At 38.0% G+C, this 24,586-nt stretch overlaps 1 protein-coding gene and 1 pseudogene across 5 annotated transcripts in view; one reads left to right on the top strand and one right to left on the bottom strand.

Moving 5' to 3' along the window:
• The window catches only part of LOC147339893 (choline-phosphate cytidylyltransferase B-like), a 208,226-nt gene that overhangs the window by 77,414 nt on the left and 106,226 nt on the right, over positions 1-24,586 (bottom strand). For 4 of the 5 annotated variants that reach the window (XR_015159669.1, XR_015159670.1, XR_015159672.1 and 1 more), the window contains exon 5: positions 13,698-13,736. The gene's annotated coding sequence lies outside the window, so the exon portion shown is untranslated. Of the gene's footprint in view, positions 1-9,400; positions 10,448-13,697; positions 13,737-24,586 lie in introns of those variants that run through there. The other variant, XR_015159671.1, reaches the window with a different exon arrangement.
• LOC147339894 (protein S100-A14 pseudogene) lies at positions 6,331-6,645 on the top strand (annotated as a pseudogene).

Genomic DNA, 24,586 nt, shown 5'->3' with positions numbered 1-24,586 from the left:
ATGTAGAGTGAAATTTAACAACAAGAAACATTTCAATATATAAGCATATAGGACTTCTCTGGTGATACAGTGGATAAGAATCCGCCTGCCAATGCAGGAAACATGGGTTCGATCTCCAGTCTGGGAAGATTTCACATGCCATGGAGCTAAACCCCTCCACCACAACTACTGAGCCCACGCTCTAGAGCCCACAAGCCACAACTACTGAAGCCCATGTGCCCTAATGCCCATGCTCTGCAACAAGAGGAGCCACCACAATGAGAAGCTCGAGCAACAAAGAGTAGCCCTACTCGCCACAACTAGAGAAAGCCCATGCAAAGCAACACACACCCAGTGCAGCCAAAAATAAAAATGAATAAAATCCTTGTAAAAATGTTTATAAATATATAAGCATATACATATGGTTTACTAGCTATTCTCAAAGAAACTAAAGTATATAGAGATTTTAGAACCATTTACATCTGCAGACATAGCATCCTGGACATATAACTCAACCTCACTAAAGCCCCATTTGTTTATCTGCTAAATAAGGAAAATATCTTTCTGACATGTTAAGACTTGTGATACTGTCATTCTCAAAAATAATCATTTTATGAGTCCCAGTTTCAGATCTGGCATGTAAAGAGCTTAGAACTCTTATCCTTACAAGAAAAAGCTGGACAAGCTAAAAATCAATGACTTGTCTGGAACCTGTCAGAGAATGGGGTTTTCAAGGTAAACCATCAGGATAAAATCTGGAGAGACAGGCAAATCAAGACAGTCACAGCCACAACCTGCTTACCTGAAATAGACGCCCCTGGATCCATAAGCTGGTTAGAACAGTCACAAGTGATTTGGGTGGACTGTCGGAATCAGTGTGCACTAGCCTGAGACAGAGCAACTCCTGGGGTCTGTAGTCAAGAGGGGCTCCACACTTTCATGGGCTTTATCTCCAGGATTCCCACTAGGTTCTCAAGATGAAGAGCCAAGAAATATCCCCTCACGCCTCAGGAAGGGAGAGCATTAATCTTAGTGCAATGTGTCCAGAGCCTTCTGCATAACAAGGGCCTGGTTTTTAGGGAAAAAGACTTTACCAATGCCTTGTCCCAGATCGTCTCATTAGCCCCTCTCTAGCATTCCTACCTCACATAATTGGGAAGGGGGAGAGCTAGACAAGAAGGAACATTTGTGATGATCATAGGTGTCACAGGTTCACTAAAAGACGGAGATTTCATTAGAAGATTATAAAAATGCTTCACCGCCTCCACACCTTATCATCATACCAACAGAGCTGTGGTATAATATAGTAGATTGACACTGCAAAAGCTGAAATATATCTTCTCTGAGACTTGGGGAAGTCCAAAGTCAACAGGGAAGACAAAAGCAAAGACACTAAAGGAATTTTGAAGCTTCTAGCACCTAAAGCCATTGCAAACAGGAAACAAAACCCAGCTTCTATCCAGATTAACTTAAATCCCCACACCAGAGGCCTTTCTACCTCAATGCTATTACTCAATACAACATATCCAACTTTTAATTTAAAAAGTACAAGTCATGTTAAAAAGCAAGAAAACCTGTCTGAAGAGACAAAGGCAGCATCAGAACCAGATTCAGATGTGATAGAGAAGGACCTACCTGACAGGGTATTTAAAATATAACAATAACTAGTAGGATAAGCATGCTCATGGAAAGAATAGACAACAAGTAGGAACAGATGAGTAATGGAACAAGAGATATATAAAGAATCATTAAGAAATGCTAGAAACCAAAACCACTGCAAGGGACACAGGTAATGCCTTCAATGGACTCATCACTTGACTCAAAACAGTGCAGGAATCAGTGAGCTTGAAGGTCAATAGAAACTTCCCAAAATGAAATGCAAACAGAAAAAAAATTTCCATTTTTTTAAAAGATTTTTTTTTTCTCTATTTTTTGGCCATGCCACATGCATGTGGGATCTTAACTTCTCTGACCAGGGATCATACCCACATACATGACTTGCCTTGGAAGCACCAAGTCTTAACCATTGGACCACCAGGGAAGGCCACCCAAAAAAATAAAGTAAAAAAAAAAAAAATCCAAGAACTGGGGGAGATTTCAAAAGATACAACTTGTGTAATTGGAATACCAAAAGGAGAAGAAAGAGAACAGAGCAGAATAAATTTTTCAGGTAATAATGCCTAAGAAATTTCTGAAATTAATGACAGCAAGCTTGATCTAAGAAGCTCAGAGAACACCAAGCAGGGAAATAAATACACACACACACACACACACACACACACCCCTAGGCATATCCTATTCAAACTGTAGAAAACCAAAGACAAAGAGAAAATTTAACAATAAGAGAAACTTAACAATAAAAACACCTCTAGAGGAACAAAAAACATAAATTACATTTGACTTCTCATTGGAACCCATGAAAACAAGAAAAGAATAAAGTGAAATATTTTAATTGTTAAAAGAAAAAAATCACCAATATATATCCAGCAAAATTATCCTTCAAAAATGAACTAGCAATTACTCTACCCAGTAAAGCTCTCATTCAGATTTGACAGAGAAATCAAGTTTTACAGAAAGCAAAAGTTAAGAAAACTCAGCACTATAAGACCAGTTTTGCAACAAATGCTAAAAGAATTTCTCTAGGCAGGAAACACAGAGAATAAAAAGACCCAACAAAAAAAAACCCCAAAATTAAGAAAACAGTACACATGGATAATTAAACATAAATACATTAAATGCTCCAACTGAAAGAAACAGACTGGCTAAATGGATAAAAAAACAAGACCCATATACATGTTGTCTACAACAGACCCACTTCAGACCTAGGGACACAGGTTGAAACTGAAGGGATGGAAAATTATATTCCATGCATATGGAAATCAAAAGAAAGAAGGAGTAGTAACTCATATCAGATAAAATAGACTTTAAAATAAAAACTGTTACAAGAGACCAGGAAGGACACAACATAATGATTAAGGGATCAATCCAAGAAGAAGATATAACAATTATAAATATGCACTCAACATAGGAGCACCTCGATACATAAAGCAAATGCTAACAGCCATAAAAGGGGAAATCTACAGCAAAACCATAATACTGGGACACTTTAACACTCCACTTACACTAATGGATAGATCATCCAAACAGAAAATTAATATGGAAACGTAGGCCTCAAATGACACATTAGACCAAAATAGACCTGATTTATAGGGCATTCCATCCAAAAGCAGCAGAAATACACTTTATTCTCAAGTGCACACAGAACATTCTCCAGGATAGACCACATCTTGGGCCACAAGTCAAGCCTTAGTAATTTTAAAAAAATTGAAATTGCATCAAGCATCCTTTCTGACCACAATGCTATGAGATTAGAAATGCATTACAGGGAAAAAAAACTGTAAAAAAGCACAAATACATGGAAGCTAAAAATTATGCTACTAAATAACTGAGAGATCATTTAAGAAATCAAAGAGGAAATTTAAAAAATACCTAGAAACAAATGACAAAGAAAACATGACAACCTGGGACTTCCCTAGCGCTCCAGGGAAGTATCTGCCTTCCAATGCTGGGGGTGCAGGTTCAATCCTTGGTTGGAGAACTAAGACCCAGTAAGCCATAGGGCAACTGCAACTAAGTCTGCATGCCACAACCAAGACCTGTGCAGCCAAACAAATAAAGAAATATCCTTTTTAAAGACAACCCAAAACCTATGGGATGCAGCAAAAGCAGTTCTTCAGTGAAATTTTTAGCGATACAATCCTACTTCAATAAATAAGAAAAATCTCAAACAGTCTACCTTACACCTAAAGAAACTCAAGAAAGAACAAACAAAACTCAACGTTAATAGAAGGAGAGAAATCATAAAGATCAGAGCAGAAATAAATGAAATAGAAATGAAAAAAAAATAACAACAGGAAAGATCAATAAAACTAAAAGCTGGTTCTTTCAGAAGATAAACAAAACCAATAAAACTTTGGCCAGACTCATCAAGAAAAAAAAAAAGAGGGGGGGGGAGAGGACTCAAATCAATAAAGCTAGAAATGAAAAAGAAGAAGTTACAACTGGCACTGCAGAAATACAAAAGGTCATAAGAGACTATTACAAGCGACTATATGCTAATAAAATGGACAAAATGAACAAATTCTTAGAAAAGCACAACCTTTTAAGACTGAACCAGGAAGAAATAGAAAATATTAGCAGATCAATCACAAGTACTGAAATTAAAACTGTGACTAAAAACCTTTAAATAATAAAATGCCCAGAGCCAGATGACTTAACAGACAAATTCCATCAAATGTTTACAGAAGAGCTAACAACATCTATTCTTCTCAAACTCTTCCAAAAAAACTACAGAGGGAGGAACACTCCCAAACTCAATCTACGAGGCCACCATCACCTGATACCAAAACCAGACAAAGAGGCCACAAAAAAAATATTACAATCCAATATCGCTGATGAACATAGAATGCAAAATCTTCAACATAATACTAGCAAACCAATAGCAACAACACATTAAAAGGATCATATGCCATGGTGGTATTTACTCCAGGGATACAAGGCTTTGTCAATATATGCAAATCAATCAGTGTGATACACCATATTAACAAATTGAAGAATAAAAACCATATGATCATTTCAAAAGATGCAGGAAAACTTTTTGACAAAATTCAATACCCATTTATGATTAAAAAATAAATCCTCCAGAAAGTGGGCCTAGAGGGAACCTACCTCAACATAATAGGTAGGTTGTCCTACCTCATGTAGGACAAACCCACAGCAAACATTCTCAATGGTGAAAAGCTGAAAGCATTTCCTCTAAGATCAGGAATAAGACGAGGGTGCCCACTCTCACCACTATTATTCAACATAGTTTTGGAACATTTAGCCATGGCAATCAGAGAAAAAAAAAGAAATAAAAGGAATCCAGATTGTCAAAGAAGCAGTAAAACTGTCACTGTTTTCAGATGACATGATACTATACATAAAAAATCCTAAAAGATGCCACCAGAAAACTACTAGAGCAAATCAATGAATTTAGTAAAGTTGCAAATTTAGTAAAGATACAAAATTAATACACAGAAACATTTTGCATTCTTAAAGCTAACAACAAAAGATCAGAAAGAGAAACTAAGGAAATGATCCCATTTACAACTGCAACAAAAAAATAAAATACTTAGGAGTAACCTACCCAAGGAGGCAAAAGACCTATATGTAGAAAACGATAAGATAGTGATGAAAGAAATAAAAGACAACATAAAGAGATCCAGAGATATGCCATGTTTTTGAATTGGAAGAATAAATATTGTGAAAATGGCTATACTAATCAAAGCAATCTACAGATGCAATACAACCCCTATAAAATTACCAATGGTACTTTTCACAAAACCAGCACAAATGATTTTACAATTTCTATGGAAACAAAAAATGACCTAGAGTAGCAAAAGCAATCTTGAGGGGAAAAAATGAAAAAATGAAGCTGGGGTAATCAAATTAGCCTCTCTGACTTCAGACTATACTACAGAGCTACAGTGATCAAGACAGTATAGTAATGGCACAAAAATAGAAATAAAGATAAATGGAATAGGATATAAGCCCAGATATAAACCCTCACACCTCAACATAATAAAGGCCATATATGGTCATATAATCTATGACAAAGGAGGCAAGAATATATAATGGAGGAAAGATGGTCTCTTCAATAAGTGTTGCTGGGGAAAAAAATGAACAGCTACATGTAAAAGAATGAAATTAGAACACTCCCTAACACTATATACAAAAATAAACTCAAAATGGATTAAAGATCTAAATGTAAGGCCAGATACTATAAAACTCTTAGAGGAAAACACAGGCAGAATAGTGACATATAATGCAGCAAGGTCTTTTTTGAGGATTCCCTGGAGAAGGAAATGGCAACCCACTTCAGTACTCTTGCCTGAAGAATCCCATGGATGGAGAATCCTAGTGCAGGCTACAGTCCATGGGGTCACCAAGAGTCGGACACGACTGAGCGACTTCACTTTCTTTTCTTTCTTTCTTTTCTAAAGTAATGATAATAAAAGCAAATATAAACAAATGGGATCTAATTAAACTTAAAAGCTTTTGCACAGCAAAGGAAATCATAAATAAGATGAAAAGACAGTCCTCAGAATTGAGAAAATATCTGCAAATGAAGCAAATGACAAAAGATTAATCTCCAAAATATACACACATCTCATGCAGTTCACTATCAAAAAACAACCCAATCACCTCCAGTCCTGTCTCAGCGACTGTTAGCAGATTATGAGCCATCAGCTCCTCTGGGGCTGGCTGTAGGATAAAACTCTCACCACAGGACAGAGTGCATTGAGCACCATGAGACAGTGTTGGTCAGCCAACTCTGAGGATGCCCAGGAATTCAGGGACGTGGAGAGGACCAGTGAGACCCTGACCAAGGACTTCCACCAGCATTTGGTGGAGGGTGGGAAGGAGCCGTTGAACCCCTCCAAGCTAAGGGGCCTGATCACCCAGCAGCTGCCCCACCTCATGCTGAGCAACTGTGGGCTGGAAGAGAAAACTGCCAACTTGGGCAACTGTAACAACTCTAAACTGGAGTTTGGGAGTTTCTGGGAGCTGTTTGGAGAAGCAGCCAAGAGTGTGAAGCTGGAAAACACTGTCCAGGGGAGTTGAAAACCATCCCCTGGAATTCTGGGTGGGTTGGGTGGGATGCTGGAGAAAAGGGACCTTAGACTTTTGTCCTGTGGGTTTGGAAATAAGACTCCTCTTTCCACCTCACCCCCAAAAATAACCCCGTCAGTAAATGAGTGGAAGACCTAAATAAACATTATCTCCAAAGAAGACATACAGATGGCCAACAAACACATGAAAATATGCTCAACATCATTAATTTTTAGGGAAATGCAAATCAAAACTACAAAGAGGTATCACCTCACACTGGTCAGAATGGCCATTATCACAAAATCTACTAACAATAAATGCTGGAGAGGGCGTGGAGAAAAGGGAACCCCTCTTACACTGTTGGTGGGAATGTAACTTGATACAGCCATTATGGAGAACAGTGTAGAGGTTTCTTAAAAAACTAAAAATTGAACTACCATGTAAACCAACAATCCTACTGCTAGGCATACATCCAGAGAAAATTGTAATTCAAAAAGACACATGCACCCCAATGTTCATTGCAGCACTATTTACAATAGCCAGGACATGGAAACAACCTAGATGCCCATCAACAGAGGAATGGATAAAGAAAAGGTGATACATATATACAATGGAATATTACTCATTATAAAAAGGAACAAAATCACATCATTGGTAGAGATATGGATAGAACTAGAGACTGTCATACAGAGTGAAGTAAGTCAGAAAGAGACAAACAAATGCCTTATATTAAAGTACATATGTGCAATTTGAAAAAATTGGTGTAGACGATCTTACAAAGCAGAAATACATACATAGACATACAGAACAAACATACAGAAACCAAGGGGAAAGGAGGGGTGGGGTGAATTGGGAGATTCGGATTGACACATATACACTTTCGATACTATGCTGAAAATAGATAACTAGTGAGAGCCTACTGTATAGCACAGGGAACTCTATTTAATATTCTGTGGTGACCTAAATGGGATAGAAATTCAAAAGAGAGGATATATGTATATGTACAGCTGATTCACTTTGCTGTACAGTAGAAACTAGCACAACATTGTAAAGCAACTATACTCCAAAAAAAAAATTTTTTTTTAATGAAGAAAAAAAAAGGCTGTCTCAGACAAGCAACAAGTAAGAGAATTCTGTCCTGCAAGAAATGGTAATTTTCCTTCTGCCTAAAGAAAATCTTTGAAATCAGAAGCTTACCTCTACACAAAGAAGGGAAGAGCATCATAAAAGGAATAAATGAAGCTAAAATAATTTTTTTCTCAACTGATCTAATATATTTTTTCTGCTTAAAGTTATAATAGTAACAATGAATTGCATGGTTACAGCATATGGATAAAAAAATATCCCAGGGGATGGAAGGGAGGAATTATGAATACATTGTCATAAGGTGTCTGCACTACACAAGAAATACAATATTGTTATCTGAAGGCATACTTATATCAGTTAAAAATGAATATTTTAAACTGTAAGGCAACCACTAAAAATTTCTTAAAGACATATAATTGCTACACTAATAGAGGAGATAAAAACTGAATTCTAAAAAAACAAAAAAGTGAATTTTATAAAATGCTCCATTAAAATCAAATAAGGCAGAAAAAGAAACCTCTGGTAATAAGCAAAAGTTACAAATGTAGGTAATATTTGCTCACATATATTAATAATTATTTTAATGTGAATGTTCTAAATGCAACAATTAAAAGAGAGTGATTGCCATACTAGATACAAAACAAGACCCAATCATATACTGCCTACAAAAAAAGATACTTTTTAAACAAAAATGATAGGATAAAAACAAAGGGATAAAAAAGATGCACCTTTAATCAAAAGAAAGTAAGTTGGAGTAGCTTTATGAATTTTAAACCAAGCAGATTTCAGAACAATGAAAAATATCAGGGATAAAAACAGGCACTGCATAATAATAAAGGAATCAATGTTCTAAGAAGATATAACATTCCTAAACATGTGCGCACCTAACAATAAAACATCAAAATATATGAGGCAAAACTCAATACAATTGAAAGGATAATAAAAGAAAACCCTACTACAGCTGGAGACTTCAGCTCCTACCTCCCCCTTCAATAATTGCTAGATTGAGTAGGCAGAAAAATCAGTAAGAATATAGTTGACTTGAATGGTACTGTCAATCAACAATCTAATTGACATCTGTAAAAAAACTCTAACAATAGCAAAATACACATTTTTCTCAAGCTTACAAAAACATTCACCATGAAAGACCACATTCTGGGTCATAATACACACCTTAACACATTTAAAAGAATAAAAGTCATACAAAGTATGTTATCAGACCACAGTGGAATTAAACTAGAAATAAGTAACAAAGATAGCTGGAAAAATCCTCAAATATTTGGAAATTGAAACAACAGACTTTTAAATACCACATGGGTCACAGAATGGTCCCAAGAGAAATTTTAAAATATTTTCAAAGTTGTATTTCCATTTTTACCATTTGAGCCACTTGCAAAGCCCCCCATTTTTACCATCTGAGAGGCTTCCCACATGGCTCAGATGGTAAAAATGAAAATACAACTTAGCAAAAGTTTCAAGAGGCAGCAAGAGCAGGGTTTAAAAAAGAAATTTATACCATTACATGCATACATTAGAAAAGAAACAAGATAAAAACGCAATAACCTAAGCTTTCACCTTAGGAAACTGTAGATAGAGCAATTTATGCCTACAGAAAGCAGAATTAAATAATAAAAATGAGAGCAGAAATCAATGAAATTTAAAACTGGAAAATAGATTTTAAAAATCAACAAAACCAAAACCTGGTCCTTAGGAAAAAAAAAAAAAGTTTAATTCTTAAACCTCTAGCCAAGTTAACCAAAAAAAAAAAAAAAAAATACACAGGTTACCAATACTAGGAATGAAAGAGGGGTCATCCCTACTATTCTCTGGACATAAAAGGATAATATAGGAAAATCATGAACAATTCTGTGTCCACAAATTTGATGATTTAGATGAAATGGACCAATTCTTTGAAACACATAAACTACCAAAACTCACACAAGTAGAAATAGATACAAACCTCTTTAGATGAGTCATTAAAGCAAGTGAATGAATAAAATAGTCTTCAAAAAAAAAAAAAGAAGTCACCAGGTCCAGATGGTTTACTGATAAATTCTACCAAGCATTTAAGGAAAAAATTATACCAATATTTCCCAGAGGGAGGGAACACTTCCTAACTCATTCTATGAGGCCATCATTTCCCTATACCAAGATGACATTATATAAAATGAAAACTATGGACCAGGTGACATTCAGTTCAGTTCAGTCGCTCAGTCATGTCCGACTCTTCACAACCCCATGGACTGCAGCACACCAGACTTTCCTGTCCATCAGAGACTCCCAGAGCTTGCTCAAACTCATGTCCATTGAATCAGTGATGCCATCCAACCATCTCATCCTCTGTTGTCCCCTTTTCTTCCCACCTTCAATCTTTCCCAGCATCAGTGTCTTTTCAAATGAGTCAGTTCTTCACATCAGGTGGCCAAAGTATTGGAGTTTCAGCATCAGTCCTTCCAATGAATATTCAGGACTGATTTCCTTTAGGATGGATTGGTTGGATCTCCTTGCAGTTCAAGGGACTCTCAAGAGTCTTCCTCCAACAACACAGTTCAAAAGCATCAATTCTTCGGTGCTCAGCTTTTTTTTTATAGTCCAACTCTCACATCTATACATGACTACTGGAAAAACCATAGCTTTGACTAGACAGACCTTTGTTGGCAGAGTAATGTCTCTGCTTTTTAATATGCTGTCTAGGTTGGTCATAGCTTTTCTTCCAAGGAGCAAGTGTCTTTTAATTTCACGGAAATTAACAGGAAAGCAAAACAAACCGAATCTCATTAACATGTATGCAAAAATCCTCAACAAAATATTAGCAAATCAAAAAGTAACTACATACACTACAGCCAAGTGGGATTTATTACAGGTGTGCAAGGTTGGATTCAATATTTTTAAAAAATCAGTCAACCTGCCACATGAGCCTGGAGCATCTCATTCAAGTGCCAGAATACTTACAAATGCACAAAAAAAAAAAAAAATCACCCCACAGTCACAACAATGAACTGAAACAGTCTGAACAACAAAATAAAGTAGTACTGGTTTGTCATGCCAATTATAATACAAATATTTATGAATCTACACTGATATAAATAAAGGATTTAATAAAGGGGGGACAGTTCCTCTACCAAGGAGAAGGATTCCAAAGAGTTTATGTAGATACACAGCCCTTAAGGAAGCAGAGCACTCAAGAATGTGTTACTCATAGTGACGTTCATCCAAAGAGGACAATATGCAAAAAGAGGGAAAAGAGACTTACTTTACAATGAAAAAAACTGACAAATACTCCTTCAGCCAGATGATCAAGGTCAACATAAACAGTGAGAAACCATGTTCACAGCATGTACTTATGATGTAATGTGATGAGAAAGACACTTTACCTCCATGATCTTCCTTCCAAAACACACTACCCCAGTATCATCATGAAAAAAAAAAACATCAAACACACCTAAACTGATGGACATTCTACAAAACCTCACCAGGAGCCCTAAAAACTGGCAAGGTCATTAAAAATAAGCAAAGTCTGAAAAATCATGAAAACCTACAGGAGTATAAGGAGATGTGGCATCTAAATGTAATGTGGTATCCTGGAAGGGATCTTGGAACAGATGATGGACACTAGAGAAAAACTGAGGAAATCTGAATAAAGTATGGAATTTAGTTAATGATCATATATGCATACTAGCTTATTAATGGGCAAATGTACCATCTTAATATATGAAGCTAATAGGTGAAACTGGACATGAGGTATATGAAAACTTTCTGCACTATCTTTTCAGTAATTCTGTAAATCTATAACTGCTCAAAAATTACACACTTACCTTAAAAATGATCATTACTGTTTTAAAATTACCATAGCATATCCAAAGATTTTTCAGGGTGAGTGACAACGCAGAATGATTAATGCTGGTCCCCATTCTAATGTCCATACACACAAATACATCTGTCCAATTGGGTAATTTGTCTATCAACCTCACCTTGATAGATTCTGCTTCACTGGCTGTCCTTATTTCTAAGAAAATAGGTCAATTCAACTTGCAGACATCCCAGCCAGGCTTCAAACCCACACTTGCACACACAAGTGCTACACTTATACTCAACCGATTGACAGATGATTAAGTGATCATTATCTGGTTATGAAAATTTGAACTAGAAAGATAAACAGCAAAACTTGACTATTTTGTTCTACCTTTGAATTGCACTGCTTTGGGCCAACCACTGTTACAATATAGGCTTGGTTAGTATATTCCTTTCTTTCTTCTCTTTGCCATTTAATGGCAAGAAGGCAGCCAAAGCAAGGAAGAGAGGAGAGAAGCTTCAGGAGAAGAAAAATCCAGAAGTAGAGTCCAAGCCCCTAATTAACTTGGCTATAGGAGCTTCATTGTCTCTTTCTTATCTTCTGACTTTTAAGTAACAATCCTAGTTTTCATCACAAATTTCCTTCTGTCTCGGCTTCAGGCTTTACAGATGACTGGCACTTTTAAATTGTGAGAATGGTTTACCTTGCTGGCTGAGCAGCCTCTCAAAAATCATTTTATTAGGGGGAAAAAAATCAGGGCCAGCAGCTCAGTGAGTTCTCTCTTGGCAGCATATCTTTTTATTTCTTGAATTTCATTGTGACTTGTTTGCCTTGTCCCTCTGCCATCGTCTAGTCTAACATCCTAATAACAGCCTGTAATTTGTAATTTGGATTTTCAAAGCTGTATTTTTCAGTCATGTTCTTTCTGTCCAAATCAAAGAAACCATTTCAATGTCAGGCGGCGGGACAATGAGAGAAAACCTGGGCAGGCACACATGTTTTTTCATACACGAATGTGCACATGCATTCATACACACATACAGGCACGTTTTCAGGTCGAAGCCTTGCCTAATTCTAGCTCAAATATTTTGCTTTTCTCTTTCTTCTGTTTCTGAGCACCTAACTTCCAGGCTGAAAGGGAAGTTTGGGGTTTGGGGGTTTTTTATTATTATTATTATTCAGTATAGAGTTTGAACTATTATATTTTCAAATCAGTATTGAACAGTCTCCTACCAAAGACACAGAAATCTTTGTAAATAAAGCATTCTGACATTCAGGAACATTTAATTTAAGTATCCTACACCTTGTATTATTGCTTGAATATTTATATTTTCAATTTTATTCATCTGTTCTATGGTGCATGCCAATAGTGATTAAGTTAGTAAAACTTATCATGCTCAGAGTGTGTTTCAACAGGAGGAAGAGCTTCCCTAGTGGCTCAGAGGGTAAAGCGTCTGCTTGCAATGCGAGAGACCTGGGTTCAATCCCTTGGAGAAGGAAATGGCAACCCACTCTAGTAATCTTGCCTAGAAAATCCCATGGACGGAGAAGCCTGACAGAAGGCTACAGTCCATGGGGTCACAAAGAGTCAGACACGTCTGAGAGACTTCACTTTAACCCTTTAACCACCCAGTTGCTGCTTTCCACAAATGTCCCCACCTCTTAAACAGAAATACTGTTTACAAACACCTCCAAGAGAAAGGTAGTGTATCATTCCAGCTGTTGAAATTCTAGAGCTATAAGTGACTAAAAATAATGAGGCCAACATTTCATTTTAAATATAAATAATTTGTGAAAATAATAAATTAACATTATTAGCAAACACATGCCACAGTATAAATTATCTTATCCCTTAAGTTTGTGACTCTGCTCAAATTTAGATAATTACAGGAGGCAATAGACTCGACAAGATTCCTACTAAGCATGGAGTTACACTATTTTTAATGTACGAGGATTATGTACCAGGAAAAGACAATTAGCAAATTAAACAAACTGTGCTGTTATAAGAATTAAATTCCCTAATTTAGTTCTTCTATTAAGTTTTATCTTAATTTCCAACAGTTGCTAGTAATTAGAAAGTACAATTATTTGGCTATCACAAATATGCTTAAATTTATATCCCGCAAGTGTTACACAACATAAACTTTATTATATAGGTGAATGTATGTACACATTGTTAGCTTACCTTGATCCAAAAAGAACTTCAAGACATTTATACGTGTTCCTGTAAAGTGGCAAAATAAAATCCCATTAAAAGTAGAAAATATATGAGCCAAAGGTAACTAATCACAAGAAACTAACAAGAAGCCATTAATAAGATTGGAACACAATGGTGTTCATACCAGAGGTAGACCAGTACTTTTGGCTCTGAGCTTGCCAACTGCCAATAGGAATATGGATGCAATTTCAAGTTTCACTGAATGTACAAGGGAAAAAGAAACCATTTGCTCACAAAACCCAACTGCTGCTGAGACCAGAAGACAATACTGTCTCAGAAAGATCAGAGATTAATTCTATTAATAAAAATATTCCTATGGGCAGATGCAAACTATTAAATATAGGATGGCTAAACAATGAAGTCCTGCTATAAAGCACAGAGAACTATTAATATATTCAGTACTCTATGATAAACCATAATGGAAAAAAATACATATATATGTGTGTGTGTGTGTAACTGAATCACTTTGCTGTATAGCAGAAATTAACACAACATTGTAAATCAACTATACTTTAATAAAATTTTTAAAATATATATCCTTTTGGTAAACACTGAAAAGTTTCACAGAGCTATGATTTTTGTTAAAAAAAAATTAATACTAACTAGGATTCTGTTGATTGCCTATATAATTGATTTGGGTACTCAGTTCTCTAGGTTGTCAATTAGTATATTTTAGATTTTCTAGCAGTGGTACCGGAGGAGGCAATGGCACCCCACTCCAGTACTCTTGCCTGGAAAATCCCATGGACAGAGGAGCCTGGTAGGCTGCAGTCCATGGGGTCGTGAAGAGTCAGACACGACTGAGTGACTTCACTTTCACTTTTCACTTTCATGCATTGGAGAAGGAAATGGCAACCTGCTCCAGTGTTCTTGCCTAGAGAATCCCAGGGACGGGGGAGCCTGGTGGGCTGCCGTCTATGGGGTTGCACAGAGTCGGATACGACTGAAGCGACTTAGCAGCAGCAGCAGCAGTCGTACCTAGCCAGGGGTGGGGTATGGCTTTGGAACCAAGGGAAGGCAACTGCTAACTGTTATAATGGTGGGAGGTGGGCACAATTTGTTGAGCAAGGTCTGGGGATTTTAACATACTACAATGCATAGGAAAGTTATGCACAATATAGAATTCTAATATCCCAAATGACAACTGCAGCCTCACTGAGAATTATGTCCATGTCTTTCAAATAATCCTCCTATAGATATTCCTGCTCTTGGACAAGCTATTAAAAGGCACAGTATGCTACTGAACTCAAAATTATACTCCCTGGCAAGTACTCAAAACATTTTTTAAGCTAATTCTTCTGATCATGGCATACAGCACTACTTAAATAACAATTTTCCTATGGATGGAAATTTGTCCATAAAGAGACAATACAAGAGATTCACCTATCTTTCCTCCTACTATACCCACAAGTCAGTGACTGACAATAGCCAGCCACCTTGCTGCCATCTATAGTATGTACATATCATATATATTACTGCATATACATACATGGTTCACACATAAGTAACAGTTCTGATTCTTGGATAAACCTGGAACTGATTTTCCATACATGGCCTTCTAAATTAGTCTAACATCAGGACCTGGTATAATGACTCTGGCCTTATCCTTTAACTCATCCAGTTTCATTCATAAAGTATCTCTTCATTTCAAAATCCTCAACATTAGGGGACTCTCATTTCTTCTCTATTATTATTACTATTCTGGGCTTTAAAAAATTATTACTACATTATCAAAATATTCCTCTGTTTTCAATCGGCAGTCCATATCACAATAGGGTAATATTTTGATGAATAAACCAAATCAACAGGCTGATCATTCTAAGAAATTGCTTTTTTTTTTTTTTTATAACCTAATCATCACTCCCTACCCCTCCATCCAATAAAAATATACCATGGCCACCAAGACTTTGGGGAGATCTAACAGTCAAATGCAGGGAATTTCAATCAAAATTTTGGTTTTGAAATTCATCATAGAGACACTGTCTTGAAATTCAAAATGTTTGATAAGCAAAAGATAGGAATTCTGAAACTAAGAAGGCAAATCTTGTGCCAAGGGGGTGGAGGGAAGGACTGGAAGTGTGGGATTAGCAGGTGTAAACTATTATATACAGGATGGATAAACAGCAAGGTCCCACTGTATATGTACAGCACAGGCAACGATATTCAATATCCTGTAATAAATCATAATTCTACATGTGTATAACTGAGCCACTGTGCTGTACAGCATAGATTGGTACAACACTGTACATCGATTATATTCAATTTAAAAATAATAATTCAAAAGGCAAACTCTGAAGAAACAAGACATAAAGTTTATACCTTAGTCAGAGTGGAGAAAAGGCCAGACTACTTCATTCTGAGGACAAGACAAAGGGTTGCCCAGGCAAAGGAGAAAAAGAGGGAAATATTACCCAGAAGCCAGGCTGGTTGGGAAAGGGGTTAGAGGACTAGACTCTTCAAGTTACTACAAAGAACTCAAGAAATATCACAGACTTTGGTCAAGTGGGGGTCACCCATTGCAAGAACCAGGGAGCCATAAGGAAGCTAATCCAGTGACCAAAACTATCCAACAAAGTATGGGAGCACCGCACCCCCCCCCCCAACTTCACTCCTGCACCAAGGAGCTCTAATAATTATCCTACTAGTCACCAAGCAGCAGAGACCTCCCATGAGCAGCATCCTGTACATCATTCATTGATGACTCAGCAAGAACTGTGTTGTCTTGCCTGGATCCCAATTTTTTTTTTTTTTTTTTTTAACCTACTCGTGTGGACAATTGCCCTGTCACAAGCTTGGTTTAATTACAAGCAAAGACCAGGATTTGGGACAACCAGAGGGAAAATGGTGATGTGAAAATGAGAAACCACAACACTTCTGTTTGCTAGGAATTCAATCCAGCCTGAAATCTCTTTACGCTACTATCCCGCAGCTCTTCTGCTCTTACACACAACTTGGCCGAGTGCATATTACCTTAGTACCACTAAGTACAAGATCAGAGTATTTCAACATTTTTTAAGATACAGCTTAAGACATAAAAACAGAGTGGTTCCACTGAAGTAACACCTAGGGCTTCAGATCCCTTGCTGTTTTGGCCTCTTACCATGTGCACACCCACTGCCAGCTCAGGTGCCACCTGTTATCTTTCTCTGAAAAGACACTCTGCTATTCTAGAATTCTCTGCCAAGGACTTGCTTTTGCCTCTTAATGTGCACTGATGATTTCTAAATAGAAGGCTGTATTCCCACTGTACCAGAATCACCTGGAAAGTATTGTTTATGTCTTTATTGTCCCTACTCAGGAGACTGTGACCCACAGATCTGAGAAAGGGCCCAGATAATTGTTTTTAAACAAGCTTCCCAGGTGACACAGACACTCAGACAGGTTTCCAATCCCCCTGAGATAAAGCTTACAGGTGGTGCTATTAAAATTTCTCAGAGACCCTCAAATGGCACCAAAGTTTCACTGACCATCTCTGGAGACGGTGACTTGATGCTTCATCTGATCACCTCCCAGAGGACTCCAGCCTTCTTGTTGTGATTTATTTGGAAGCCAAGTTTTACAGTCAAGAGCAGACATGATTCCATGTCATCCCCCACCGATGTTTTCAAAAGTTACTCTAATGGTATGTTTGTTCTATCTCACTGAGCATTTTATCCTGTAGGCAGTATATGTGTATTTTACACTAAAATAAAGGCTTTTTCCTATTTAAGGCCCCATATCATCAGTCACCACTGAAGTTTTCGTTAGAGTGAAGATTAGTACGAGAAAGTTTTGTAAACAGAATAATGCTGACGAGCTGCTCTGAAGCTTCTTTTTAATATGTTTTCTTTTTTCAAAGAGGTTATGGTTTGAAGCAGCCTTTGAAGCAAATGAACCCATTAATCAGGCACTAAAATGCTGCTACAGCAGTTTAAAACTATATCAATGAAAGTGTACTCTGGAAACCTTTTGCCAAAACTGTCCAGCTTGATTGATTGTTTTGCATATACGTGTATCTTTTGTTCCCCCGGTGCTGCTGTGTTCCTGACTACAGGCAATATTTATAGGGCAGAAGAGCAGAAAACAACACATCCACAAATATCCAATCTTTATGTGAATGAATGGCTGTATGGTAAACCAAGCATTCCACAATGAAAGGAGATGCATTTAGGCTGCACAGGCCTCAACCACAATAGCAAAGCAAGCCAATATAGTCTCTGGCCACTGCTGTGGATTCTCCTATTACCCCGTCAATCTCTTCCTGCCTCATGGTTCAGAACTCCCCCTCCTTACAAAGGCCATCTTCTAAGCTCAGCATCCTCACCTTCTGGAAGCTTGCTCCAACCACCTAACCTAAGAGAGCAACCTCCAGTCCCAGCATGATAGCACTGTCTATTCTGACAACCTGTTCTATTGTCTTCATAGCAGTTATCACCTTTTGTTTTTATTACTGCTCTCCTCCACCAGGATGGAAAATTTAAGAGCAAGACCCTGTCTGTCTTGCCTTCACAGGATAACCAGAGTCAAGTTCAGTACATCATAGGCAATTAATAAATATCTATGGAACTTGATAGAAGCAGTCCAATGCACTGAAAATTAATTGGCCAAATATCTACTCTCCAAAAGTCCAAATACAACTTGATTTATTACTTGAAATTACTGTGGAAAAAATGGTTTAAAAAAAAAGAAGAAGAAGAAGTTAGAAGAAGGGTGGAAGAGAAAATGGCACACCAGGAGATCCAAAGGAATTCAATAGAAACAGAAAAAAAATCCTCTTTGGACTTTTGAAATGCTATAATGAAAACACACTTTTCTGAATATTAAATATATTTGTAAAAATATCAAACCACTCTATCAGCCTTAGTTTGCAACAAATTGACTACTCTGTTAGGACCATCCACTCAGAATTAAGCACAGTGAGCTTTATAAAGATTTAATATGAGGATGTACATTTTAGGGTAAATTGATGAATTTGGTAGGTTAGGCTAACGGGTCACTTGAAAAACATTGTTATTTAACAAATCAATTACTCAGCCTATTGATTTTAGCTTATTTAGCAAGAAACTTCTGGACCTTGAGCTTTATTATTCCCATCTTACAGTGGGTGAATCTGAGGGTCACTAGCTTGCCCACGGATACACAAGCAGTAGGTGGAAGACCTGGCTTCAGCTTGGAGTCTTTCAGCATCTGGAGTCTGAGCCTTCGACACCGAGTGGCACTGCCTACCCAGCAGGCCCTCAGCAGCCTAGGATTTAGTGTCGACAGTTCTGACACTTCTAGGATGCTTCTGCCAGATCGAGGTACGTAGTAACACAATTTGGATAATATAAGACAGGAATTTGAATCAAGGCGGCTTAGAGAGCAAGTAGGGTAGGCTGTGGAAGAATCTGAATGCTTATGAGACTTTATTTTCTGCTCGAGATTGCTCTAGAAGTCACGCTCATGAGGTATCTGAATTTTACTTGGAAAAAGTGTGTGCTATAGATGAGAGATTTTTATAAACCTGGGATGTATGAACATCATACCAGGCATGTTCAGTATCTCATGAAAGTCAACTTGAAGGTCCTCACAGATAAGAAGAGAATATACTGTACAATAGAAGCCTTGGGTATTTACAAATTTTCCACATTGGCCTCTTATTTTTCTGAGCAATATGGTAAGCAGGACCACTGGATAAGATAAAGCATACTGCAGAGCTGCAGGAGATGAATCTGAGACTAAGATTATTCCTCCACATTTGTCACATACTAGACATTTCTTTGCACCAACTTTTTAAATTTTTATTATTATTATTTTATGCTTCAGTCCCTTGGCTGAGAAGCATGTGGGATCTTAGCTCCCTGACCAGGGATCAAACCTGCACCCCCTGAACTGAAAGGCAAAGTCCCAACCACTAGACCACCAGGGAAACTCCCTGCGCCGACCTTTTTAAGCATCCAAGTATCTCTGGGGGTTCTTAATCCTCACATTGGTTATTTTTGTTTGTTTTCTTGTTCTTTCAAAAGGACAGAATTCAGTTCTCTCATTTCATTTCATAGGTTTAAACTAAAGCCCCCAAATTTTAAATGATTTTCTCAAGGTCACTGAGCCCATCACTGGTGGAGTATGAATGTGAAACAGAGTCTTAACTTTCCCAGTCCAGAGTTCTCGTCTCTATATTATCAACAGTTCTCAAACATTTTTAAACAATGGAGCCATTTTTTTTCCTCTGAGCCAAATCTTACTTAACCTCAATATATGTAACTGATAAAGGCTGCATTTTATTAGTAGAAAATTATTTATGGGTATTTTGTGCAGCATTTACTTCTAACATCAAAGAGGAAAAATGAAATTTTTGGAAATTTTTGAAATCAGGAATTATGGATGCCAACAAATCAGTCTCAGCATGCAATTGTTCTTTATTTTACTTCACGGTACTGAGAAAATCCTGACTCAGAAAACTAATTGCAAGTGGTAACCGTGTTTAATAACTCCCCTTGCAACCTCAGAATGCTCTTGAACCAAACTTTGCTCTTGAACCAAACTCTTGAAACGGCTTTGGAAAACTCAGTCTGGAACATACTCTGGAAGTCACTGCAATTAAACTATGTTCCTTTTCCATCTTAGACACATCCCTGCCAAATACTTTATTCAGTTCAATACCAGAAGTCAGCAACAGACTAAATGTTAACTGAGGACAATTTTTTTAAAAGGAGCCTGTCGGAAGATGGAAAAAGGGGAAAAACAAAAAGAAGAGTTCAGTTTTCATTCTAGCACTCTAGCACAAATTCATTGAAAATTAAATCAGCAGATGAGCAGTGTGCCAAATGACTGATTAATCAAATGTATTGATTTACACAAAATGTGTTTCTTACGACTATATAGTTCAGAGCGTTTTTGTATTGAATATGATGCTTTTAACAGCTTTTTGAAGTCTTCTGCTAAATATCAGTGAAGTGGTTTTCATTTTGGTTTCAGAGAAGTGTTTTAAGGAAAGTACAATTGACTCTGCTCCATCAACCTACAACTCAACAGCAGGGAGGGAGACCTCCAGCCTGCAAAACTCACTCCTGGGCTGCCCACACTGGAGAGGGGGTTACTAATGGGCAGAGAATGAAGAGACTAAGGAGCAGAATGAGAAGAGAGGAGGGGTAGAGAACCTGAGCAGGTTTCCCTGGTGGCTCAGAAGTTAAAGCATCTGCCTGCAATGTGGGAGACCTGGGTTCGATCCCTGGGTCAGGAAGATCCCCTGGAGAAGGAAATGGCAACCCACTCCGGTATTCTTGCCTGGAGAATCCCATGGAGAATCCCACAACTTTCAGCTTTCACTTGCAGAGAACCTGAAGAGCAGGAGGCCTACGTGACAGAGTGAGGGAAGAGCTACCGGGAGAGACGGAAGAACTGAAGAGAGAGGGTTCAGTGGGCAGAATCCAAGGCCTCAGAATTCAGGAAAGTTCTAGCTCTTCACAGCACTCCTTGCTAGTTCCTCAAATACGAATGGATGTAAACTTCAAAAGAAATCAGACTTCAGAAATGGGTAAAATTTCTGACTATAAGACATGCATTCCTGGGACTTCCCTGGCAGTCCAGTGATTAAGACTTTGCCTGCCAAAGCAGGGGGTGCAGGTTTGGTTCCTGGTCAGGTAATTAAGATCCCACATGCCTCAAAAAATCCAAAGCATAAAACAGAAGCAATATTGTAATAAATTTTTTAAGGCATTCATTCCTAAAACACTTGGAGAAAAATTAAGGTATTATCAAATCCTTCTCTCCACCCCCCCAAGTCCAACTAGAGGCAAACCTTGGAGTAAAACCAGATATGATTCTTAGACTAATGCCATTTTTATTGCTTTTCACGGTGAATATGCCTGTCTGGACATCTGCCTTCATTGGCTCTTAAGAGATTTCTCCCCAAAATAATACCAAAGTAAAACAAAATTAAATCATCCAAGTTAATTAAGTGTCATTTTAAAATGACTGAAGAAATGGACTCAAGCTTAAATCAGTCCAAAAGACATAACCCTCCTAAAAATGAAGTCCTTCTTAAAACCTAAATGTAGTCATCAGGTTTTTGGACACTTTTGTTTAAACATGCTTAATTTTGAGAGCTTTAGAGGTAGTTATGCTTTTTCCCATTCTTTGACGACTTCCTGCAAATGAGACATGCAGCCATTTTATAAAAATGATAAATTGGCCTGTTACAAGTGGCCCAGGATCCTATTCCTCATGTCTCTCTCTCTTCTCATGCTGTATCACTTCCTGGAAGTATTAATAGTTGCATTTCATTTTCCTGTATAAATATTTAAGGACTGTAATTCTGCCCAGTTGACACTGGCAGTGCCTATGCACGGTGATGTTTCATTATCCGCTCCTCATATCAACATAATCTTGTCAAACTTTGTTTCCAATAAATAGGGCAGGCTGTATTTGGAATATTTTAATAACCGAGCCCAGTCATATTGCTTTCAATCATGGCCTGCTTACAAATCCCCAGCTAAGAGGTGCAGTTACATGGAACAATAACCCGTGAGCAGCGTGCCAATATATTTTCATTAGTCAATGACACCCAGCTGCAGAGAGAAATTAGGCTGTGTCTTTTAAAACTCATCGTTCCCTTGTGGCAGAACCACAGCCGGCCGGATTGGCTCCACCAAACCTTCCTGCCATTGTTCAGTCAATGCTCCAGCTGGGTTGTGTTCATCATAAACCCCAAGTCTGCAATTTTTCAATTCCATATTGGGCTCGGATTCAAAGCCTATTGTTCTGACATTACTGGCACAGTAGACGTGGAGAATGTCATTGAGTAGCTATTCTTGCAAGGACTTCTTCTCACCCTATCATCCTAGGTCATTGGGAAAAATAATTTCTCTGTGGGAACTTTGGGAACAGTGGTCTGGCATTACTTTGGACTTTCCCCCTAGTCTTCTATTTGTTTAACAATACTAGGTAAAGGAAGTCATTTTTCAGACTTTCCAGATCAAAGGAGCCTTAATGGGGACACTAGAAAGGAAACACTTCAAATGGAAGCACTTTCTTTTCGGGTGGCAGGGGGCGGGTAGGAGGGGCATGAGGCTTGCAGGATCTTATTTCCATGACCAAGGATCCAACCAGAGTCCCCAGCACTGGAAGCTCAAAATCCTAACCAATGGACCAGCAGCAGTTCTCAGAAGCACATTCTTATGTTTTCATCTTTGTTTTACCACTGGGTTGTTTGTGCTCTTTCACCAAGCATCTTAAAAGCTAAGCTATTGAAACCACAGTTTTCCATAATAAGCAGATCACAATTTAGATCAGTAAAACACCAACATCTCTCCTCTCTCCCTTCTTTTGTTTAGCTCACCACTCCATTTAGGACTCTTCCTACCCTGCACACTCACCTAAGCAGAGGCAGAGAGAGCCATGGCCCAGGGACCCATGCCAGAGGCATCTTGTGAATGCCACCAGGAGTGATAGAAACCCCTGACAGATGGGCAGCCCAGCTTCTGAGGAGAGAGGTTGTTCTTAGGCATGGTTTTAGTGACTCCACACGGGCTGCAAACCAGCCACAGAGAATTCCCAGACTTTCTGCGGATTTCCCTAGGCTCATGATGTCAGTCCTTACTGCTGGGTTCAGTTTCTATGGCAGTGTTTCTCGATCCTGGCTGCACATCAGCACATCTGATTAAAAAAAAAAATACTGATGCTTGGGCCTCTCCTCTAGAGATTCAGATCCAATTGCTCTGGGGTGAAACTTGGATGTAGATATTTTTTTTAATGCTCCCCAGATAACTCTAACGAGTGGCCAGGGTGAAGAAACACTGCTCAGAGGCATTTGTGACAACCGTGACTAAACACAGCCAAGTTCTGCTCCCTGAATCGGCGTGTCTATTTTTAGGCTATACTTTGATCAAATGTACCCAACTCTCAGAAGTCTCAGCAAAAATTAATGAGAAACTGAGCTGCACACCTGTACAGAGTTCACCTCATACTGAAGTTTCATCACTGAGATGTTTTCTAGCTTGGGTCATCCCAGGTCGATCATGTTCAAAGAGCTACAAGGACTGGGAAAAATCAGGGGGCAAGTGCACACGGTAGGAGAAAGCCCAGAATGGTGAGGGTCATGAACTAGAACGTGAAATGCCTGTCTAACAGGAGGCATGTGCTGTTCAGATCCAGCGGAGGGCTACCTTGTAAGAACATCAGCCCCATGCAGCCAAAGATCTTGATTTAAAAAAAAAAAAAAAAAGAGACTAGAAAGGTGAATTTTTATGTGAGATCTTGCAATCTGAGAAAACTGGCTCACATTAAAAAATATTGGGGGGTGGGTGTAAATAATCAAAGGGTGTCAACATTGCCTCCAGGTACTGGCCAGTGACAAAACATATATTAAAAAATAAATAAATAAAACCACAACTGTCATAGTCTGTCTGAAGTATTACATCATTATTAGGAGCATCGACTGTTAAAGCTAGAAGAAAAGTAAAAGAAGTTATTCAATCTAGTTATTTAAAAATAATGAAAATAGGGGAAAAAATAAAGAAACCTAAGCCCTCAGGGGTCACGTGAACTAGCTCATGATGCTGCAGTAGATGCCAGGATTCCAGACACCTAGTCCAGGGTCTGTGCTGACATCAACGGGAACCAGCCTTGATTGGGTAACTCTAGACATTTCTACACTGAAATGGCAAATGCCACCATTTGGATGATAAAAGCCATGACAGGTAAACCAAAGAGGTCACATCATTTGTATGGTAGGACTTCAACACCCATAATATTTTAAAGTATTAGGGCAAATACCTTCAGACTAGGATTTGTGCTGCATTTTCAGGAAAGAAACTCTCTGGGGTATAAAAAGGAAACTGCAATCAACCACTTGCTGGGCAGAGAGTTGTGTGTGAAAACATACATACGTCCCTTAG

The sequence above is a fragment of the Bos grunniens genome, chromosome X, assembly GCF_055505025.1.
Source record: "Bos grunniens cultivar Pamir isolate PY7600 chromosome X, Bosgru_T2T1.0, whole genome shotgun sequence".
Taxonomy (NCBI): domain Eukaryota; kingdom Metazoa; phylum Chordata; class Mammalia; order Artiodactyla; family Bovidae; genus Bos; species Bos grunniens.
This window is presented reverse-complemented; position numbering and strand designations above follow the sequence as displayed.